Source organism: Colias philodice, chromosome 26, assembly GCF_061535455.1.
Source record: "Colias philodice isolate Cphi_HAF_F1 chromosome 26, ilColPhil1 Martin Lab GWU primary, whole genome shotgun sequence".
NCBI lineage: Eukaryota > Metazoa > Arthropoda > Insecta > Lepidoptera > Pieridae > Colias > Colias philodice.
The window spans coordinates 929,297-954,765 of NC_143111.1; the positions used below are offsets into that span (position 1 = coordinate 929,297).

General features: G+C 33.0%; 1 protein-coding gene across 3 annotated transcripts in view; it reads left to right on the top strand.

Moving 5' to 3' along the window:
• Positions 1-25,469, top strand: part of Ndf (Nucleosome-destabilizing factor) — a 58,729-nt gene that overhangs the window by 19,223 nt on the left and 14,037 nt on the right. The window lies entirely within an intron of this gene.

Genomic DNA, 25,469 nt, shown 5'->3' on the forward strand with positions numbered 1-25,469 from the left:
TAAGAAATTTAATATTTTTTCTTACTCAGTATTAATTTATTTAGTTTGGTTCTTTCAATTCGTATTAAATTAAGTAATGTAAGTATTGTAATAATTTTTATGACGTTTATAGTATTTATACATATAATAATTAATAAATCACTCTGAATATTTAAATGAATTACTAATAAATAAAACTATCTTCATAATCTAAACATCAATTACCATGCAATTCATTAAAATAATTATTAATTTCCTTTTTATGTATAAAAGCATTTTCAGATAAAGCAATCACGTTTTTTGAGAGTGATAAAAATATTCACGTTTGATGTTATCTGTATTGATAAAAATGCTTTTTATGAGTTTGTTTGTTTGCGAAATATTTATATTGGATGTAAATTTCAATATGTAATTAAATCAATCTGTGTGGATATTACTTCCTGATTAACGATAAACGTTTGCATGCAAGCTTAAAATAGGTATTTTGTGAAATATTTTTTTTCTGCGATCCCGCTTTCATTCCTATAAAGTTGCAATTATATATCTGGAAAATTTAATCGATTCAATTGATCAAATTAACGATTTATAACTATTTATAAGAAAATAGATCGGATGAAGCTAGGCATACCTACTTTGAAATACTTGTTTTGTATGATTATCTAAGGAAACTCGCACTAGGTATACTTTAAAATACATTTCATGATTGATATAAAGATAGCATAAAGTCTCGGGCTTATCAAAGTAAACGTCGAGGTATTTTATAGTTTGTAAAGGTATTTTCTCACGATTTCACACTAAACTTCACATGATTACGGGGAAATTTAATTTTAAACGTATCTTTGTAGAATATTTTGATATTTGTAGGTAGTATAAATGATATGTTTACGATTTGTGATTTGTAGAATCGATGTGTATGTTTTTATAGATAAAAATCGAAGTCGAAATATTTTGATATAGATATTGGATATAGGATTACTTATAGATATATCAATTATCGTGATGTAAAAAGAAATAATAATAATGGTAATCTTTTTTAAATTGCGCTTACGACCATTTTATAAATAGGTACCTATTTCTTTGATAACGGAGGCAATAAGTCATTTACTGATATAATGAATGATAATTCTATTTCAATTACTTTAAAGATCAAATTAGTAAATTAACATATTGACCTACTTTCGTATACGAAAACAATTTTTAAGGAAAATTATCGTTTGTCTAATTTAGTATGTAGTAAGCTTAGGTAGTAAGTTTCAATTAGTGTTTGTTATTGGAACTATTTCAATATGTTTTTGCAGTGTCATGGCGAAGCGATAAATTTTAATTAAAACTTTTCTAGAGACAAAAACTCGTCGATTACTAAGGTGACGTTTATATGAAACTATACTTTTTCCTCAAATTAATTAAAATATTCTAGAATTTTCGATCATAGATAGCGTTGCGGTTTCAACTCTCAAGTTCGCTACAAAACAGTCTTTGAATGATTAGCTCTTATAAATTTTATAGTAAACAGGCGTAACCTTCTCAAGGGTGATGCTCTCAATTTCATTCTTATGAAAATATAATAACAGCGAGGGCTTAAGGGCTCTATGACCTTTGGTTGCGTCATCGTTGTGATATCTTTATAAGTTTAACTGTATAGAAAGGACTTTCTATTTTATACTGGAGTTCATTCTATGAAGATTATAATATGCTATTTGCTTGCCCGCGGCTTTGTCGTGTGAATCGTTTCTTATAAAAATGTGACTTTATTAAAAACTCCAACTAAACATATTCAGATTATTTCATTTGATGCAAAATAGGATGTCTACTGTTGAAGACAATATAGTCATTATATGCAAGCTTAGTTTTCTATTATTAGGATAGATTAAAGTGGTTTTCCTGGCAGGGATAATAGGCTTGAACTTTATGGTGGGTACGCCTACGTAATGTAACCTTTGCATGTTGTTAGCAATGCAGTTATAGATAGAACCTTGGTACTGGAAAGTGGAAACCTCAAGTCAGCTGAATTCATGTCCCCTAGAGATGTGGGTTTGACATCGACGTATCACTATCTACGCACGTAGATAGAAATATTAATGAATGATTTGTGGGAAAAAGGAATGTTAGGGTTCCGATAGACGCTAATACTTATTATTATAATCTATATTAATTAAAATGAATCAGAAGTGTAACTAAGCTAATGCCCCAAAGATGGTGTGATAAGGGGACATATCCTAAAAAATATAATCGAAATCTACAGAATGTTCATATAATTGTTTTTTTGCTTTTGATAAATGGCCTTGTATAAGCTAGTAGTAATTATAGTTATCACAAATACTTATCTTTTAAAGATAGATCAGCATTGGTAAGGATTAAGTTTGTCTTGGAAATTTCCAAGCGCCATCAATATCAATAAAAATTCTCTTTCAAGTCTCTAATCTGATCAATTATTATTTCAGCCTCCGTGAGGTTAGCGTTGATCTTAAATCATATTTATAGTAGTATTATTTTTGTTAGAACAGCCCACCTCGCGACTAGTAACTATTTTCGTCATCCAAAATCAATAGGACCGGAGTATGGCTTTTTGTATGTGGAATGAACTGCCAAAAGCACGTCAAGTTCGTATGACGCGGTAGGGGATTCCGAACCTTGATAAATTACTCGCCAATGTGTTACAGTCGTTACTCGAATTGCGATTTTAGTGGCAGTAAAAAAGCTATTTTGGGCTGATATCGGGTTAGCTAGAAAAAAGTATTCACTTCGCTTTTACTGAGAAATTCGGTATACGTGTTAGATAATGTTTAGAAGTCTATAGGTTGGGTTTGATGTTTATCTTGTGAGATTCGGGAGTTTTATAAGCATTTTTACGATATTTGCCCGAAATATAGCTAAGAGTACGTGTAACTCAAGTCGGAGTAAGAATAATAATTTTCGTTCGAACGTGCAACGAAATATTATTAGCGTAGGTCGCGGATTACCAACTAGCAGATATTTATTTCTGAAATAAGAATTCATAGAAGTGTAATTATATGTTTGTTCTTGAGATATAAGCTCCAGGAATTACAAGGTCCAGCACTAATTACATGTTCTGGGATTATTATATGTATTTAGTTCAAGGAGGAACTAGATCGCCCATTTCTATTAAAGAGTGTAACAATGTCGATATTGTAATGGAGTCACGTACAAAATATTTTTGTAGACTATTTGGAAGGTTTCCAACTTTGCAAAGACAGGTACGGCAGTTGACTCTCAGTAAGTTTTGGCTTAGCGCAGTGCCAGTGCAACTTTGTTTATATATATTGAAAATGCAAATTTTTCTCCATTGTATTGAGACCTTCTTGTTTCAGTTAAAGATAGAAAAGACCTTGTATCCTAGAAGAAACAATTTTCTTGGAAAATATCGTAAATAATACCTAGTTTCTTAGAGATATCTCCGTCTTAAACTACGAAGCAGTCGGTAGTTATAATATGATCCTATTAGGGAAATTTACGTCCTTTCTGTTCTGTCTTTCATTTCTCATTTACATCTCACAAGAAACTCATTATTGTATGCTCTCTGTTCAAGAAAGTAGTTATTTATCAGGTTTGTTAGTTTTATTCGTGATAAATTAGGTTCTTTAGTTGTGCTAAAAATGTATCCTAATCTGACATTATTGTGAATGCCATCTTTCTCCATCGTTTATGAGATGTTTCGACCTATTTTTCCTTTATCTTCCATTCATCATTCTATACAAAAGCACAGAAGAACCTCTCCTTTACCGAACGTTTACCATCAATTAGTGGCCGAAGTTTTTCTCGTCCTAAAATGCGTGAAATAGGGCAGATCTATTGTTTCATGTGTGCATTGATCGATCTCTGTCAGGCTTATCTACGTGACACGAACGCTTATCATCCATTGTGATGTGTCCCCGAAATTAATGGGTGCGTTTTAGTATGAATTATATGCTCTCTTTTACCGGGATTATGTTTTATTGTGTAATTAGTAATTACGCTGCAGATCTAGAATTGCGTACTTTAATTGACGTATGATTGCTCTGAAAGCGCCCCTTTATGTTTTGCTCAAGTGTAAAACTACTTAATTATACTGGAAATAGCATTTAAAATGTCTACAAGGTATAGTTTGTATATCGTAAATTTTCTCAACAATATTTAATTACAGTTTAAAATATGTAGACATCCATTTTAGCAAAAACGAGTTGTTTTTAAGTTTGCGTTTACTAGGAATTTCGCTAGTGATTGAATTATTTGACAGCGCTCACATAGATTCTGTTCTTACCTACAGAAAATATATTTTTTCGTCGGAAAATGTTCAGACAATAATTCTCTAAGCACTTCGAGTGGGATCTTGACGCACGGCCTCCCCGACGAATAACTCTTTGATGTCTGAGATTTTCTCTAATTTAAAAGTTTTCTTCATATTATATTATTTACAGTAAATACGCGCTTCAAGATCTACTGATTGTGCTATTTTTTAATGTTTGTTATTTAAAATTACCAACATCAAAAAGTGAGAATTGATAAATTTCGATTGGTCGACAAATATTGTAATTAGTGTATGGATTAATGGTCTTCAAAGGATAATAAAAAAATGCTAATATTATCTGACCCAGAAAATATATTCAACGAAATAAGAAATAGAAAGTGTTCTATAGCAAGATAAATATTATAGCAATAGGCGTGGGTAGTCCCAAGGACTCGGCTTAAGTAATCGTCGTGTAGGTCTTTAGATTGCCGAATATACTATCTAGAATACAATATTGTATACATTGCTGGCTCATAATCTGTATCTCTATTCTCTGTTATCATCTATCATAATGTAATACATTTGCAGCAATGAACAGTAAACTATAGAGGGATAACGTAGCTTTCATTGCTCGCCCAGACGTGATATGACGCATTGGTTTTGTATAATGTAATAAATAGTTTTTCCATACTTTTATATGAAACTAATACTATTATACGATGTGTGTTAAATGGAATAATCCATATTACGGTTCATTGATTACTTATCCATACTTGTAATTAACAGGTTTGGTGAAAATACCCATAATTATTCAAATGTTAATATATTCGCACTTGTAGAAGATTTCGTGAATAAATAATTACTTGTAGACATATTTATCCTATAATATGCGTAGTGCGATACAAATATAGGTAGTCCTTGGTTTAAAATTGCGTATTGGAACCAGTTATTTAATTTATTTATTAATTTATTTAAATACAAAACAACAAATAGGTGCCCTGGTACATAAAATATTCTACATCAGCCGTATTTAACAAGCGCCTAATTTGAAATTTCATTAAAATACAATTTTGTAGGATAAAATATATACAATAATTAACAAACGAGCATCTTTTAATGAATATGGATTATGAATCTATTATCTAACGTAATATAAAAGTTTTGAAAGAGCCTTAGAAATGTTTTGGGGTTTGATGTAACTGATATAAGTATCATAATTTGATCCAATTTTTGAACCCTACAATGACCTAGTAGTTTCGTAGTCGTGACCTCGTGACCACGGTCTAAATGTTTAACACTTTAATTATTAGGTTCTGTATAATGCGTATAGCTTTGAGGAAGGAAAACTATATGTGATTATGATTTGCCGTTTAATTGATTTTAGCATTTCGGAGAATGTTGTAACAATATGCACTCTGTTATTGCTATTGCTGTAATTTATAAAGCCATTTTTATTTGTGACTAAATTAAATAACTATGTGAATTATACAATTTCTTTTATCGAATAGTGTGATAGATCATTTTACTTCTAGTGAATATTTGTCAACAAAAAGACAATGCCATTAATTTTCAATTAAATAAAGATTCACCAGGTGTGATTTTTAATAATTTTGTATTTACAATTTTAGTATTAAACAACTGCTCCGATAAATTAGCTTATCTAACAGCTGAAGATAAAATGACAAACATTATGTAACAATTATCAAAGTAAATTCAACGATCCATCATATTATATGATATTTAATCCCTATTCCTAAACCTACACGTGATATTTAGTTCAGATAATAATTCTAGAGATCCTTTGAGACGTAGACGTTGAAGCCCCACGGATCTAAATATGTACTGGGGTCAAGATAACCTCGTTGTCTCCACGATATATAAATAACAACGCACGTGAATTTTTTCCGCCTTCACACGAGACTACGCATTTTGTAAATGTCATCTTACTCGGTCACACTTATGGGATAAAGCGAGATGCATATAGCGGGGGAAGCCATTCATAAGATGCAGTTAATCTTGGATTTCAAATTGATGTGATTCTGTACCTTTCTATAGGAAGTGCCCGTAAATTTTTTATAGGCAAAATGACCTATATTTTTTACACAAGCCGTATTAATGTGAAATTTATGACGTGTGTTTTGTTGGTCTTACTGTTGTAATTATTATTGCATTCTGATCACAATGGTATGATACTAATGCGTTATCCATTTCCATAGCTGTTCGTTGTACTAATTTATATTCCTTACGTTTAAAGTGTCATTCTTTTAACTGCCCAAATCTAAATATGTAAATGTTCTAATAAACCGAATACATTACTGCATTGCTTTTCTTAATGACTTCCGATCCCGCCAATGCGTAGTAATTTATATTGAACGCAAAGGCTTAGAGTCTCATTAATACCTGATGTTCTGTCTCTTTCTCTGAAAGGTGGAGAAGCCATTGGCAGCTCACGTGTACCGCAATTTTAGCGAACCTGCCCTTGTGCTTTATGGCTTCGGCAATATTAAATTGTTTAATGGAAAATTTTCTACGTAGCTTTTCATTAATATTGGCTGTAGTAGAAGAATAGCAAGGTAATTTGATTAACTTACTTCAGTCTTCATCCCACGACTCGATTGCTGGTAATATAATTGAATAGGTATAGTCTATGTGAGTATGTGGTATTGCAGACTGTACTAATCTGTGTCTGTGCAAAATTTCATCTAGATCTGATGAGCTATTTTTGCATGAAAGACTGTCAGGAGACCATACCAATCTGTGTCTGCTAAATTTCATACAGATCTGATTGCGTAAAAGTATATGAAGTATGCATCCATCCGTCCGTCATAAGGAGCCTAAGCGTTTATAATGTTGGATAAATATTTATTTAATAATTTAGTTTGTGGTCGAGTAGTACGTACATAATACGTAATTTGTGCTAAAATTTAAGCAAAGCGAGAGCGGACCAATATGCCCAAGTAATACATATTTCAAGGAATTCAGTAATGCGAATAACCAATAATGCGTTTATGCACCATGTTATGTACAATATTATCTAATTAATTCTAATTACGCATGGCATACATAATATTTGCTAATGTATGTTGAAGTAACCAGCCTGTGTGGGTGTAGGTATGTGTGTGTGTGCTCGTTATCGGACGTACGAGGACGTTAGCAAGTTATTTCTGTTTGTTCCCAAAAGTAATTAAGTCTTTCATCAGCATTCATTAAGTTTGAAAGTATTAACAACATTTTTAAAACTCGGAGACGGTAAAAATTCCATTATGTAGCGGAGTTTGAGTTAAAATTGTGATTGACTAGCTTATAGCCCGCTGTTTTGTACGCGTGTAATGCTCATTGTACAAAGACAAACAAATTTATACTTACCCTTAACTCATACAATGTATAACATCTTTAACTTTATCCTACTTTCATTCCACCCTCAAAATCGATACAGCCTCTTTGATATAGAAACAACATACATACTTCGGAAGTTTATATTGAATCTAATTCGCAAGTCAATACACCAACATCTTATAATCCCGTCTAAATGTCAATGTCGACCGTTTTCGTCCGTTCCTCAATGGAATTGGTATTCAAGACTCGCGCCACTGTAATTGAAATTGTTCATACATTCTATGATAGTATAATCGATAAAATGATAGCTCGTAGATTAGAGCTAAGAACTATTGGGTGACAATATTTGTGTTTACTATACAAAAATTTATTCATAAATATTGATAATTTTCCCTCAATACGATAATACTAATACATACATATCATAAATAGATTCGATTGTGTTAATAAAAATAATATGGTATTAATTACTGTAAAGTGCTGATACAATCAGCTGATGTCGTAACTAGGTCTCGGCTCGCATGCGAATTTCGTTACGGTTTCATTATTTATAAGTAACTGTTGGTTACTGTTCTAATTTTTTAATTTAACTGTTTCAATAGGTGTCAAGTATACGGTAGGGATGGCGAGTATTGAAATTTGTATACGGAAATTGTTACGTGATACGTCATGTGTTTTAATTTTCGTGTCAGTGACTAATTCAAAACATTGTACGGTTAAATGCTTATTTTATTCTTGGTGATAGTCACTCACTTGAAATATAACATCAAACAGGTAAAAAACGAATAGTACTGACAATTTTTCTGTCAAAAGAAGGCAAAAGAGTTATTAATTATGAATCACAACTCTTTAAACAATTTATTCGAATCGAACTAACAGTGAAGATTGATAAAAATATATGCGACCTGAATTGCAGCGATTTGAAAGCCAAATTCAATGGAAGGTATAAAAAGAATATAGGAATAGTAGTACACAGAAGTCGTACAACTGAAATATTTAGAGTGATGCGAGTCAGAGTCAATGTGAACCGGCCCAGTTGGCAAGTTGAGCAATTGACGGCGCCGAGTGACCACTGGCGAACCAATCACGGTGATTGTGTCGTCTTGATGAGTATTTACTAAGGAATAAGGAATATTGGTTCAATTGAATAATAAGGAAAGTCAAAATTTTCAGTAAACAATGTACTATGTTTAACTGGCATTTTTTTGCATTTAGTTATAGTCCAAATTGCTGTTATGATCACATAGATAAGATTCCAAAACTAATTTGTCCTAGTGTGCATAATCCGTACAAGATTTACATACTTGGTTTTGTAATCGTACTAAGTTGCTATGCTATTCAATCGATGAGTATACGTTGTGTGGAAACAGTAGATAACACCATTATCATAACGAATTGAATTGGGGTTAACTCTACGCTAAGCAACCGAAGATCAAACGCTTTTGTTTCTGTTTACGTTTCACAACCTTTCCAATCTGTGTTTGTTTCTGAATTAAATGTAATGGTAGCTAATAAACAATAATACATTTGACAAGTAGCCTCGTATGATGTATCCTTGTTTGAATAATGTTGATTGAAGTTATCGTCAACAGTTATTATTACAACCGCAAGCGGAATGTAGACATCAGTATATATCGGTATATACTCTAACTCATAGAATAGACAGTACAAAGGTACGGCAGATGCTTGTTTCATTTGTTCAAGTGATCCGTCTGGCCGTCTAACCGTAAAAAATCACTACCTGACCTATATTGTTAAATGGTTTCGGTTTACTGAATCATCTACTAGTCTTCACTTTGCCATCTTTCTATACTTAGGAAGTTATAAGAACAGAAAGTAACCTAAATAAAAAAGAATCTTAATACTTTCTGATTTAAAAACAATGTGTAATCATTTATTTATTTATTCAAAAACACACACTCATTACAGTTTCCCAATACGATAGTGGTATCATGACTAATTAAGGATAGAGGCCTAACATTTATACAACGTTACATAATGTTGATTTTCTTTACTAAAATGGTAGCTGAAAGTTCTTTACTTCGGACGCAGGTCGTAGTGTTCAAGTTTTCACGGTCGATAAGCATCACGCTGCACGCATGCACCCCGAACTTACAGATACGACCTTGGTGCACTAGCGAGCAAATATTGACTTTTACAAGGCTAGTTGTGTTAATTCATAATTGTTGTTACTGATTATGCTATCAGTATATCCTCGCAGTTTTCCCTGTTAGCGGGATTGTTTGTTGGTTCGATACAGTGTGATTTATTGTTTTGTTAATAAAGTATAGGCCAGTTAATGTAGATAATCCATCCTTCTGTACTAAATTACATAATTGCGTAAGTATGAATGTTCGGTTCGATATTTTGAAGTTTTTCTTTAAATAATTTCGTCATACAATAATGGGTAACTATAAAAACTATACCACATGGATTTGATAAAACTTAACAGTACATAATATGTATTGTGATAGTAGCAGGACACAAGCTATAGAATTACTGGCTTATGTCCGCGAAAGAAACCGCGTTACCCAGCTGGTACACATAAGCAGTTAACGATGGTATAAAACATGTTGTGATGGTATTGCGTGTTAGCCAAGTGTTTGAGAATCTTCGCCCCAGCCAAGTTTAGAGCTTAGCGAATGCACCGTACCGCAATTTCCACTGCATTACGTGTTATTTGTGTGGAATATATAATGAAAGCTGAAATAAATTCTTATCTAACAGGTGGAGCTATGAGATTTATGTCCAAGATATATACCTAAGGCCAACTCAACGTAATAAAGAATTCTTCCGAAAGATTTTTCTATATTAATTCCAGACAGGCCAGTTTCAGAAAATTTATATTAACATTCTGTTTTAGGCAGTCTCACAAACAATTTTACTCATTATCTTACATGAACACAGCAAAATTGTAAGTCGATATGTTTTACCGCTACTTGCACTTTTGACCTTTAGGGTGGAAGTGGATTTGATGAAATTACACGAAACGGATGAAGCTGTCTGCATTACTTTGCATAAAGCGCTACAATATACAACTACCTTCTTATTAATATTTCTTTAGTGTGGCAAAAGGTTTTAAATGAAGTTGTATAACTTCCGTTTTCCAAGGTTACATGACGAAGTGAATTTTCATTATTACCAATTTATCAATATCAATTATTAACGTTATAAAATATTAAGTAATAAAATTTCAGCGTATTTTAAACAAAACCTAATTAGAAACCTTATCAAGTTCATTTTAAACAAAGGAAAAAATTAATGAACTTTCGTTCGGAATCCCGCTAAAGCCTTTAATTTCAAAAGTTACTGAAAGAAACTGAACGTTGGAAACCTCAACGGATTTATTCGTGTAAAAAATCGATGAAGACTCGAGCCTGTTTAGCGAGCTGAATATATTGGAGTCATTAAAGATTAAGAATTATGTTGCTAGAGTGTAAACTTTCCATACATGTGAAGGAGCTAAAGACGATTATATTTCAATGCTATATTTCGTATTATCGGTTTTTGTGGGCCAATTATTGACTTGTGTAGCGTGAAGGTGAATTATTTAGGTTCGTCAAATTAGGACGAACGTTTTTCGAGTATGTAATTTGTCGTTTTTAGTTATGTTATGACTTATGAGGACTTTCTATAAGTATTGCCATGTTTTTTTTAAGTGTATGAATTATGTAATTAGGTAGTTGTTATTTTTAAATGTTTACTAGTTATTATACCTACTACTACCAATAATTAGATAAATACATTCGGGTTATACATTAATCTCTGCTACTTAAAATTGTCCCGTGGGTACGGACTACGATCTAAAGGAAGAAAAAGTCTTCAAAAACCAACTTCTTTCGAAAATCTCATCATCCATATTAAGATACAGAAACTATTTCCTTAATCGTTAATTTCTATTTATATAAATATTAGATACTGAGACACACAACGCTAATCAGACGCTAACTAAGATAATAATCTGTCATTGTTTGTTGTTTTATATTGTGTTCTCACGTTTTATATATATAATTAAAGTTTCTATATTCCGAGCATTTAATGACTTTGTCTTAGTGTCGAGTTCTAGAAAGTAATTCTTGGTGAAATAAAACAAATATTTTAATGTTTAAAACGTACTTCTTTAATTTTCTTATCTATTCGTGGTGTTACATAATTCTTTCAATACTAGAAGACGCCAGAAATTCTGTCCAATTTATTTGTCCAGAATAAAGGTACTTAACCAAACTCCTTGTAAGTTATCGTCTCTCTGTAGTAATCTCGTCATTATTGATTCAGCTGGGTTCAAGGTTACCTGGAATAGATATACATATCAAAAAGTGTTGATAACTATACATGCATATTAATAGCAAATACATTTCTTTGTTAAGATTTAGAATTGTTTGTTGATTCAGTGATCACTGATGACAAAGAAATAGAAAATACACCAGCAGGCTGAGACGAACGTCAAAACGCCAAGGAATAGAATACGCTATCGATAGAAATTGACATAAAGGCTATGTTTTGCCTAAGGATTCGGTCACCCTACCAACGACAAAGACGACCACGAAAAAAATTTTCATCCAGTCGCAATTAAATAAAATTGTGCAAAACACAATTAAAAATGAAATTTAAGAATTTCCTGTCGTATTGGTGTTTGGAAAAAAAATTTTTGAGATCAAGGGATAAACAAACAGGTTTTTCATAAAATCGGTGGCTCCTAGAAAAAAATGTATCAGACCTTTTTTATAGATAATTAGATGATCTACAATTTTGGTTCTGGTGATTGTATGATTAACTTACCATCTCGGCAAAAATCGCAGAAAACCTATTTTTTTTTTATCAATTGACCTCGAAATTTTTTATTTCCGAGTACTAGAATGACGGGAGATTTTAATATTGATTTTGAACAAATTTCGGCAAGATTGGAATTTTGGTCGTGGTCGTCGTCGTCTTTGGTAGTGTGACCGAACCATTACCAAAATGTCATGAGCTAATGTCAATAATTAGCGTTAGCAGTTTCTATTCCATGGCGTTACGTACGTTTGTCTAAAGGCCCAGGCAATATTGTATACGATATCATCTAGATATCAATGGGAATCATTATGGTCAGGGAGCCAGGTGCAAATTTGGTTAACTATTTCCTCTCAAGAGATAATTCGTCAGACGCATGAGAGTATAGTATTATAAAGCCTCGTGAACGTCAGCTGGCGCTCGGTTGGGGGGTGAGCGGTTGTAGCCTCCCACGCACATAGGAAAAAAAATACATTCATTCATTCATTTCCTCTCAGCTAAAAATTTGTCAAATTGTAGCTAACCCAATATCTCAACGAAAAAAAATAGTCAGCTGGTTACAACATGGTGTATTATACGTCAGCTGGTGTCTCGAACATGAAAGTTAAATTTAAAGAAAAAATTATTTTCCGTTATTTCCTCTCAAACAAAAATTTACCTGATGATAGCTTATATGTAACTGTGGATAAATATATATGTCAGCTGGCTGTATCTTGGTGGAAAAACCGTCAGCTGATACGGGAGGCTACAACCGCTCTTCCCCCCAACCGAGCTCCAGCTGACGTTCACGAGGCTTCATAATACTATACTTTGATGCATTTTACTAATTACCGCTTGAGAGGAACTTGGTCATAAAATCTGCTGCTGGCTCCCGGACCATTAATAAACCATGGGGTTTTCTATTTATGCCCTAAGTGGCAAGGTCGGTCATGAAGTACATTACTATGTTACATTTCTTGTTAATCTGGTAATGCGTCATACGGTGAAACCATAATGTGATTAAAATAAATCGGATTATTATTATTTTTATACGGATAATAGTTGTAGTAATTATCTACTACAAATGTTATTTCTTTCAAGGAAGGATCTATGATCTATTTTGAATGTCATTACACTGGTTCATTACTTTGTTTAATTTTGATGATAATATCATCATCACCATTATGCCAAAAATATTAATAAATATAAATAGTAAAAACATAAGTCACTTCTATTGTAGTTTTTAAAAGAAATACTTACAAATGGCTTACATTCCAGCGTTGGTTCCGTCTCAGAGATCATTAGTCACATTTGTTATCTGTGTGGTTAATTATTATCTGTAGTCATGAATGTGTATATTTATGTTTGTAACACTATCATGTATTTATGTACAGATCGTGCTGAAGTGAAAATATAATGTAAAAATATCTATATTTCTAGGCAGAATAATAAATCGAAATTTTTCCAATTTACCAACTTTTTCCATTTTTAGTTTAGCTCCTGGCTTTGATCGCTTCGCATTTAGGTTAATTCTATCCGCATGTATAACAAATTTACATAAATTTCAGCTTTACTCGTTAAATAGTTCTTGCGTGAGACACATGCAGAATTTCAGTTTTATATTTCCTTAGCTTAGTGGAAAGGAACATTTTTATGCCAGTTACATAACATGGTTCTTATGAAGTGCGTCTAGCGACATCCTTGTTATTGCGAAAGGTGATAGGGATTGAAGATGAATAAGTGGATTATAAAATTTCCTTGGCTAGAAGTAAGGTTTCACAAACACCCACCCAGGAGAAGTAAGCGATATCTTGGCAATAGGACGAGAAGTCTAAAAATTTGCTGGTTTGTTATAAGACCTTCAGAAACAGAAGCTAGAATTCTTTGAGTCGACTTCGATTAATTTGGCGACGCAAACGTATAACTCAGAGCTTAATTAATTTAAGGGTTGCAACTTGCCAGATTCCTTAGTGATTTGCGTAGTTTGAATCCCCTACCAAAGGATAGATCGTATTATTCGGAAGTACCAAATTGTTTTATTGTTATTATGACTGATTAAAATAACTAAATGTTCAAAAACTTTCATCAATATTTTGCTCAAAAGAAAATTTTGCGTACCAGTAATACTTATTAATCTTGTTAGTTTAAAATAGAAGTAATGTTGTTTAACTGCGAATAAGCAAGAGTGACCCTGGGCGATTGTCCAGTGAACCATAGATACATGAGGACAATGCAGTTAGAATATAGCTCAGAAAAGGATCTAGTTAAATGAAAACCATTATCATTAAGTTTTGAAAAACATACAAAAGCGGTGACCTTGACTCCTGAACTACGTGACGCAGATTCGTTAGACATTTCCTTATCTATAATTACAATTACACTATACAAAGTATAATTTGTGTGAGTAAAGACGTTCAAACGTTGTTTACCATCTCGCTTGAACTCTGCATCTGTTAATCGTTTTAAATTGTCTAACGGATATGACAGTCTCGACCTACGTTTTGGCGCAAAGTTTAAATTATGCAGTCTTGTTCAGAACAAGCGCACCGTAAAGATGCCAAAATTTGGCCATTCGTCTTGCTACACTGGATGAGATTCATTATCTAATCGCTGCTAGATAACAAATGACGTTTTTATCTGTGGTAATTCTCTGCTCGAAGTGAGTTGGCTGGGGCTTATGGATTTTGTGGTGTTTGCATTTGTTTACTTTGAGACTTACAGTTTTAATTGCCCTGCATTTAACGTCAATCCCTCTTTTATTGAAGACAGGTCTGGTAATTATAAAGAAAATTTGGGTTAACGATTTTTTAAACCCAGATACTGTAGGCACTTAAATGTCAAGTTTATTCCGTCAATACGTTCCTGACTTCTATTTTTTAATTCTTTATTCGAATAATAAAAGAAAACCTTGACCTACATAATAAATTTTGAACTTTACTATTCTCTCGTGTAATACGGTTTCTGGCTGAACTTCTTCCTTGAACTATATTTCAGCCCTATTTTTCGATTAAAGGCCAATTCGGCAAAGGCCGATTTCTATTTCCAAGCTGAGAATCTTAAATCGATAAAGGCTCAGAAAAAAAAAAAAGAATATGAAAGATATTTTATAGGATTATCAAATAAGTGTAAGGTGCATCTTGTGATTAGTGGATGAAAAACAAATACATATGAATCATTACTCCGAACATTAACTACATTAGTAGTGTAATAAAATATTATTTTCGATACCAATATAGAAAGCCGGAACAAATATGATCATCGAGAGTATAGTTTCGCTAGATGGTAATTCATATACATTAGGTTTACATATAAATTGCAGTTATTTATGCGTACTTAAGGATGAATTTACATTATCCTTATTATGACTTCAGTTTTTGGTTCATTACGTAGGTTACATGCGTCATAGATACACATTTCCGTTTGAGACATATCTGTCTGTTTTAATGTGATATAGATACTAATTGTGTATATAGTTTCCTGATACTCTTTGGCCAAATATGAATTTAATTATAAATTTATCCACCTTCTTGCTTTGTAAAATTGGAGATCGAACAGTTTCCCTTTCAAATTACCATCTTCTGTTAAAACGTATCCGCATATAAGCAAATTATTTGCTACCATCTTGATTTGAATCCCCAAGCCGCAAAGTTTTATAACATGATTTATGTACATATTCGGTTCAGGGATAGAATCCAAGGCCCGATGCGCTGTTTCTGTTATCGACCGCTCGACCAACGAGGAACAAAGATTTGCATTACATATTCGGAACAACATTGCATATCGCATGTGCCATAATTGACATCACTTCGTTTGAACAAGTGCGGAGTAAGGGCGCGGGCACACGATGCGTTGCGGCGCCGCACCGCAAAGATTTCACCGTGTCAGTGGGCACACGAGCGGTGCGGCGCCGTAACGTTTTTATATCGCAGCGGCGTCGTAGCAGCGTTGCACAGCGTGTCTTTCCTTGTGACGCAAAACAACTGAGCGGTGCCACTCCGACGTCGCACCGCATTCACCCCTCCCCGCCTCGTCTTGGTGGTTACAAGTCCGGTGCGGCGCCGGAGCGCATCGTGTGACATGCCACAGATATTTCTATGTAAGACGACGCAGCGACACCGCTCCGGCGCCGCACCGCCGCCGCAACGCGTCGTGTGCCCCCGCTCTAAAGAATACGTCAATGGCTACGTCGCCAAGTTAACATCTTCCATAGCTAGAAAGGTGACGTATCATTTGACCCACTTTTTATATTTGAGGTGCGCCATTTTTGGCTTTGAAATTGAAAGCCTATATTCTGAATAGAAATTTATTCATGTTGCTTATGAAGCGGTTCAGTATGCGTATTTTGAAGTGTTTTGTTTGTACAGTTTTCGATGAGGGAATAAATAAACTATGGATTGTATAACAGCGGTGAAGGTCGTCTAAAAGTCTATCGGATTATTCTTATCGAATCGTTCTTATTTCAGTCTCGCAGTTGATCGCTACACTGTCTGCGCCATGCTGGGATAAAAATTATCTGATGTTTTAAAAATATTGTTCTATTTATGCCAATCTTCTTCAGACCTGATCAACATCTTGAGTACAAGCATATTTGTAAGTACAAACCTGCTAACAAGGATTCTCGTTTGTGATTATATATGATGTTAAATTTGAAGCTACAGTATGATGTTTATCTATATCTGATGTTAACCGGATTTTTATCTATCCTTGAACTTGGAGTGCTTAATATTTTTTTGTGTACACAAAAAATTGGTAAAAATATTAACTTTATTAGAAATATACCGTCACAAAGTAAACCTATACCTATGTAATAGCAAATATTTCTTACGTCGATAGACAGTTGAAAAAGTTTTCCATATTATCCGACGTTGATCTATGAACACCTGTCAAATAAAAATCGATCAGCGCTATAGATTCATTATGTATTTATCAGTTAATTAGGTCGTTGTTTTAACTGGCAGGATCTATAAATAAATAAACTAGTTTGTACTGAGCATCGTGCGGTTGCGCATGCCGGGGTTATTATTTTTTTAACCGTCTTCTTTATAGCATGTTTATTTTATGTACTACTTATCTAGTCGACTTTGCTTGTGTCCACTTCAAATTATTGTGTGGTAACCGATCCAATACATAAAACGATTCTTTATTTCAGGATCTATGTTAGATTCTAAAAAAAATGTAGCCGTTGTCCATCTCTCAAGATCTGTTTTAAGTCATATCAAACGCAATTCTTACGTTTGGACAAGAAAGTAAAATTTAAGCAAATATTCTACTTAGCTTTATTTCTGCATTCCACGTTTTCTTAAGTAAAGTGCTGGAATGGCGTGACAAATATATTAGTCTCAAGAATGTTCAACTGAAGGGTCAAAAGGGTTCGTCATGTAGAAATAATAAAGGAAAAGATGAAGGTAGTTGTTTATATATAGTACGACATAAAAGAGATGAAATTAATTATATTGGAACTAATTCGTTTTTCATTACCTGGCAACCCTGAATTGCCAATGTAGCTGTCAAGTTGAATAAAAATTTGTTGTTTTTTTCGTGAAATGGAGAATTATTGAGATAAAATTGTTATTTAGAACAAGAAATTTAAATAAAAAAGGAGAAATCATGAAAAAGGTTAAACGTAGCGGTGTCCGTGATGTCGTGTATAAAGTTTTTATTCGGTGTTTGTCCGAATTTCAAGCTGGAAAGTTATTGACTGATTTGGAAAACGTTTACAAACGTACAGCAGATTATACCGGTGAGATTCCTTTTATTTTTGCTCAGTACTACGTAAAATAGAATATTCCATTAGTGACGAGTGTTTAATGTATGTATGTATGGCGATTATTACGTTTTCGCAATTTAATTTGAGGTTATTTGTATGTAAACAAAAACTAGTTTTTATAGTGCGACCAGCACAATTTGAGTCAAGAAGTTATATCCAATCCAACCAGCCTCAAATAAAGTACCTAGTTTAGATTTTACTACATAGTATAGTGATAACTGTTTTCATACAGCTATCTATTAATCAATCAAACCATAAGAAAAAAAATCATATTTTAGATTTAGCTTACTAACTACTTACTAGAGTAGCGCAGGGACGCTGGCCTCCTACATTAAAAAAAAATTAATAAAATAAAGGAAGTTTTAGTTTTAAGCTACTATAAAAATATGTTAAATGTACTATTTGATTTTATTCATCTTAATTCGTTTGTTATAGGGGTTTCTGAAAGCACAGTACGAAGACATAGAGAAATTTATTATTCACGTTGGTGATGAGAGCAGTGAAGATGACTCAGATAGCTGTTATAGTGCTGAAGAACCAAATGATGATACTGAAGATGCCCCGTACCCTCTTGCCAGTACTTCGAAACAGAGTGATGATCAGTCCTTTGAAGGAGTAGAATATTTAGATTTTGATGAATTATATTAATGTACAAAATTTATCTAAAAAAAAAAAAAATATGTAGTTTTCAAATCGCCTTGTTTTTTTTCTACCCAACGGACCCAGAAAGAGGGTAATGTGTTTGAGCTGCATGTATGCTTGTTTGTTTGTATGTTTGATTCTATGTGCGCCTCTGCAGTCTAAACACTTGACCGATTTTTATAAAATAACTAATTCCAAATACATTTAAGTAAAATTTGACCTAGGTAGGTCAATTAAAATACTAATGTATTTTTGTCTTAAATTTACACTATTGCTACAATGAAACAATTATAACGGTTTAAATCGCGGTATTTATTTTAGATTATATTATATAGATTTTTATTCTATAGTATCAAGATCGCTTGCGTCGCAGTATCAGTGTTGCTATATGAGCGACGGTGGCGCCCTCATTTATTTTCATCTCTTTTGTGTCGCACTGTAACTGCTTGTTTTTCTAAATAACCAGGTATTATAATGGCTATTTCCCTCACATTATGTTTTTTCATATTCTATAATTATTTTTATTTCATTGAGACTATTAACTATTTTCAATGCCTAATGTAGGAAATTAACGCGTTACTAAAATAAATGAATATTGTAGAAAACTATAATACTTTCGATCCGGCCGTTACATATAAAAAGGCGAACAGACACGCAGCAAATTTGCCAAATTTATTAATACACCAAGAAAGTGGTCGCTATATTTCTTCGCACTTATGACGTCATCGCTAATTTATACACAAGTCACGTGAGAAGCGGCGATATTTTGTCTAGCTCGTTTAATATCGTTTAATAAAATGGAAGAAACGTTCGCTATAATGGCTAGTTATTAGTTTTGTTTTGATGAGTCGGGAGCTTAGAGTATTTCTATCTGTAATATACATATACTCTAAGGTCGGGAGTATATAGGTAGTATTTTGTTTACGTTATGTGCTGTGTGACGCATTCGCTCGCGGACTTGGGAAATGATACCTGTTTTGACGTTCACTGAGTTTTGTTTATTTTTATAATTAATAACGCTCTTCTTTTTTATAAGAAGGAAAAACTTGGGAAAAACATTGTATTTTTTTTCAATGTGTCATTTAATTTGATAGTAAGTTCTTCCTGTCATTGTGATAATTTGTCAATAATTTGCAAATTAGCGATTGAACGTTTAAGGGGATTACTATGGTCAAAACCGAAAAACACCTCATACATATTGAATTTTGTTGAGGAAACTGTTGGTACGATTGTCTTAAAAAAAATATATGTGATACTCAAGGATATAATTAACAAAGTGTATTGTTTACTTTTCAGTTTAGAACAGCCTAAACATAAAAAAATACATACAAATCAACCCCTTTTTGAACATAAAACGCATTTTGTTAGGAAAACGGCTACATATTTATACATGAAATTTATACCAAAGAATATGTTATGATATTTGTAACAATTTGTATTGATTGTTTTTTCAATTTACAATATTATCGTTAAATTATCAAGAAAAAACTCGAATTTATAATAAAACCCACATAAAACCTCACCTCTATTGCATATTTTCGACGAAATTTGACGGTGTCAGTTCGACTCGGACGGGGGACTGAACGTGCGGTTTTTTTTGCAAAATAACGCTAAAATTCACCGAATTGAATGTTTTGTTAAATTAAACCAGATTGTAATAGGTATTTACATGAGCAGTTCATGAAATGAAAGTTAAAAATAGGTATGTAAAGATATAAAAATCTGTTTGTAAATTAGTTTTGTTTTTGAAAGGCGTCATTGAATAATATCCAGTGTTGATAATTTTTGACAGTAAAATATTATCAGAAAACACATATACCTATAAAACAGTAACCAGACTTTCCCTGTGTCTTGAATATTTAAAAAAAAAGATTAATTGCTGTTCTATCGTATATTTTAAGGGTCCAAAACAATCCAAAGCAGGGAGATACTGACAAAATTTTGGGTCATTTGTAACAGGATGGCGGTTCTACAGTGGTCTTAGTACGCAATGACAAAAAGAAAAATCATGGTCAGAACAGTGGTACCGGCAGACTAGTCGCGTGGGCGTTAGTCGAACTCGTCAGATAAATTACGGAAGGCAAACGATTTGTAACACAAAAATTTTAGGATTTACCGATAGCCCATAAAAAAGAAGTAGGCGGTAGTGTCATGCCATACTTTTCCGGTGTAATTTACAGCCCACAATACCGACGTGAATGCGTTGATTAAAAAAAAATCAACCATTTGTACCAGGCTAATTTTTGCACAGGTAATCATCGTCCAGTAGCCATGTACTTAGATCATTAAGTGTACGAAAATCGCCATAAAAAAAAATAATAAATAAAATAAAAACATAAATTTAAAGTTACAGCATCATAAAAAATAGATTTGATCGGAGCCCTCAGTGCGCGAGTCTAACTCGTACTGGGTAGGTTTTATTTCCTTCTCGAATACCTTTAATCTTCAACTGTACTATAATTTTCCTGTTGCCATGACATGGTGGTACTGACCTACACACGTCACATGCATTTTTTCCAAAGCCACAACAAAATAAATTATCCAAGTTTGCACCCTTATAAAACCAATTCCAAGTTGCCCAATTTCTTCCTTGCCCGCGCCAACATAATATGTAAGACTGTTTAACTATAGCGTTGAACATTGTAATAGACCATAGATATCGACACAACTAACACTGTATTCTTTGAACGGAAGGTATGACCCATATCAGTCATAGTGATAGGCTCTGGTAACTTCAGTCGCAGGAAAATCGCTCATTTTGTAATGTGTTCAAAGATAAACAGTAGAAAAAAATAAACTCAGTTTAAAACACGTTATAATATTTTTTGATTTTAAGCTGCTATATAGTCGATAAATAGGCACCAAACTCTTAAAGGGGTATAATATTTTAATGTTTAAAAATCGAAACACATTTTTTTTCTCGTCGTCATTTCAAAGACGTAAGGGATTTAAAAAAATTAACCCCGAACTAACTACAAAATACATAACAAGTCGAAAAAAACGTGATTTCTTGTCCGTTCCCTTATTTTTTTCGGTGTGTGTAGGTTGCATGCATATATTCCTACTAGGTATAAAGAGATATACAGAGAACGCTAAATACATTTGCCTGGTCACCATTACCATTCGATACACCATGACATGGTAGAGGCCGTTCTATAGAATTACGTCAAATAATGTACTCCATCTTTTATATCTATGTAGGTGAGATGTTCTCCACCCTAGCCATCATCAGGTCTCCAGAATATAGTAGAGTCCGTTTTGAATAAAATTAATTTCTAAATCGGTGTTTTCTTAACTGTTCCCCACTCTAGAACTTATAATTACTTGCTTAGTCATCTTAAGGTCTCCAGAATGGGTCATGTAGTAGAGACTTTGCTTATAACGGTTAATGTTGAAAGATGAGTCTTCCTACATTACATTTACAACATACATAGTACACAATAATATTTACTATTCATAAATGTAATATGTTACTGCCTCTCAGAGAAAACATAAATTAGGTAGAAACCACTAACACATACGATACATTTTACAATTCCATAATCTTTGGTCACTTTTACTTCAACAATGATGTATATTATAGAGGGTGGTTAAAAAAACAAATTCAAATATAGTGACAGAATCATTAAGGTCGTTGAACCATGTAATTGCCTTAAATTTGACAATTGGCATGATCGGAATCATTTGCTTGGAACAAACAAGGGCACATCAAGATCGCGACATATTATTTCGTACTTATTTCGTACCAATGTTGCAGTTGTAAACAAAATGAAAAGCAATATAATACAAATTCATTAAATTAGGCAAAGAATCATATTTCATACGACATGCGTTAAACTAGTTAAACTTGGCAATATATTATGCAGCAAGCATGTTGCAAGTTAAAATATAAAAATGTATTCACGCATTCACCTAGAATATCATGCATTAGAATAACCTAGATAAACTTACCTTTCCGTTTTTTTTTTCTGTATAAAGTCAACTGAGTTTGTTTATTTTAAATTTTAATGTACATATTTTAAATAAAAAAAGGTATTTTTTTCTGTTTCTTATGTGCGAAAACACACGTGTGATATATCATATAGGATTGAAAAAATATTTATGGATCAAAGATACGTTAGAAATGTAAAGCAAAATGCGTCATTTTTTTTTTCAGTAAGTAAACATATTGTAAAGAGCATCAAAAGCTTCAAAAACAGTTCATTTACAAATACCTAAAAGGCTTACGTAGTGAAGTTTAGACCTTTACTGGAGAACTTAGACGGTACAAGTTTTTAACCAGTAATGAATACACCATAGAAATGCGCAGATGGTGTAATAAAATGCTAATTTTGTAGCGAAGGCTTGCTTGTCATCGATGTTTTAAAGTAATTCTGTAGTCTGTACACGTTTTATAATAATGTCAGTATTGTATGAGATCTAAATTCTATGAGTTATCGGGGATTAGTTAGATAGCGTTGTATTCACCTAATCTTGAGTAAATAATCAAAGCGTGCATTTATAACAGACTAGCTTTCCGCCCGCGGTTCGCCATCGTTTTCAAAGATATTCCCGCATAGTTCCTGTTCCCGCGGGATTTCCGGGATAAAACCTATACTTTGTGTTAAACCAAGTTACCCTCTATATGTGTGCTAAATTTCATTGTAATCGGTTCATTAGTATTTGCGTGAAAGAGTAACAAACATACATCCATCCTCACAAACTTTCTCATAATTATAACATGTAGTAGGATAGGACGTGGTATGAGATGCTATTACGCTATTATTAATTTGATGCAACAATTATGTCATTATTCAGCCCGTGGCCCAGTTTGTAAAGTAACACAAAAAGAGCTTATGTAACTTATGTTTAATCTATCTGCATACAATTTTTCAGCTTTTGCTTGAAAGAGTAATGAGTTAATTCAAACAAGTCTGTATACAATTTAGCTTTTACTTTTCTGAAGATCAGTAAAAGTTTGCTGCTTGTAATTGTTGTAGATTTTGAAATTTGATAGGGCTCAATGACGTTCCTCAGTCTAACTTGTATCATGCTCAGGATGCTGAAAGGTTGATGTAAAAGTTGTCGAGACAACTTTTAAACGTATCAACAAGAATTTGCAAATTTTTTTACGAACTTTCGTAGAGGACTTTGTAAAACGTATCGAATCCTAATTTTGTACGAAATTTATCCGTGAAGTTACGAGTTATAGGACATTTATATACAGGCAATTTACGCAAACTTCTATACGTGTGAGCGCTAAGCAACAGTGAAATATATATTGAAGATTGATCGGTATAATTTATATAAAATATACGTACGGTGGACCGTACGTATATTTTATATAAATTATATTTATAATACCACTATTAATAAATATCGCCAGAGTAATTATAGATGTGCGTAATATCTTATCCCTATGTATCGTGTCTTCACGACGTTTTGCTGGGACGGAATTTTAAAAGAGTAATTAAATTGTAAGTAATTTTGTCCATACTCTAGTAATAACAATTTTACGTTCTAAAACTGAGTCTAGAACGTTCTATTCTATTAAAGTAGTTACGACGGCAACTAGTCTCGTCAAAAGCTATTAAATCTGGGTCTATCAAGTCACGATTCACGGGCCAAAGAAAGTTTTATTTAATTCTTAAGGCTGGAAAAGCTTTATGAATTGTGTCACTGGCTTGGAGACGGTACCACACCCTCACAGAAGCGAGGTGACTAATGATAGAATATTAAAAGTGATAGCATTGAACTCCTGTTTTCTTCGTGTACAATTTTGCCAAGTTTTTATATATTGCCATTCTTTAGAACTTCCACGGGATCGGAATGATGCTTTATGAGTTCCTCTCGAAAGACCTTTTAATACCAGAGGCGCCTATATTTTGTCGCAATTTAACGTAAAGTAAATCATTATTTCTGATTGATTGAATGTGCTCAGTACAAACAAGTACAGTGGACAGAAGGGTAATGAAAACCACTCGGTAAAGAAAAAGGAATTCTACATACGTGAAGGGCTTTTGGGAATTTCCTAAGGTTGTGAGAGAAGCTTCGAGCCATATCTGATTATTTAACAAATCTATTTGGCACAGTTACATATGTTAGCTGTTTGTTTATAAATTTGGTCCCTCGAAACGGATTTGATAAAATCTTTATGTATATGTAAGAAAACATAAATTTACTTACCAATATAACTTCAAATAAAAAGAAGCTTCTTTTTTTAATCGTTTTATAAATAACACAGTCCTGAAACGAAAATCAAATCCTCCTTAGAAGATTATTTTAAACTACAGCTTACACAAAGGCAGCTGTTTGTATACCTAATACCATTTAATACCTAAAGTCTAGACTGTCAGGTCGTTCGTGTAATTGTATATACGCCAGCACACTCGACGGCATTGTTTGAGCAACGCGGTGAAAGGGCCTCGTGCCCTCAATGTTCAGATATGTTGTGATAAGCGCAGCATTGCGACCATTTTTAATATGTATTAGATTTCTTGGATGCTTTACAACTGGTTTCTGATTTCAAGTTACTCGACCCTTTTTAGACTATCGAAACGAAATTTGTATAGCAGTTTTAAAGTTCGAGAGTCGAACTTCTACTTTAAATAATAACTTAGATTTTGGTCTGTAGAATTTACCAGTGGTACTGAATTGTGATTTGAATAATATAAACAATACTTTATATTCAAAACAATAGTCATTATTTTAAATTATTCTAAGATGTAAATATTTTGCTTCTAAATATTGTTAAGTCCTGATTAAATAAACGGTAAAGAAATAGGCATTTTC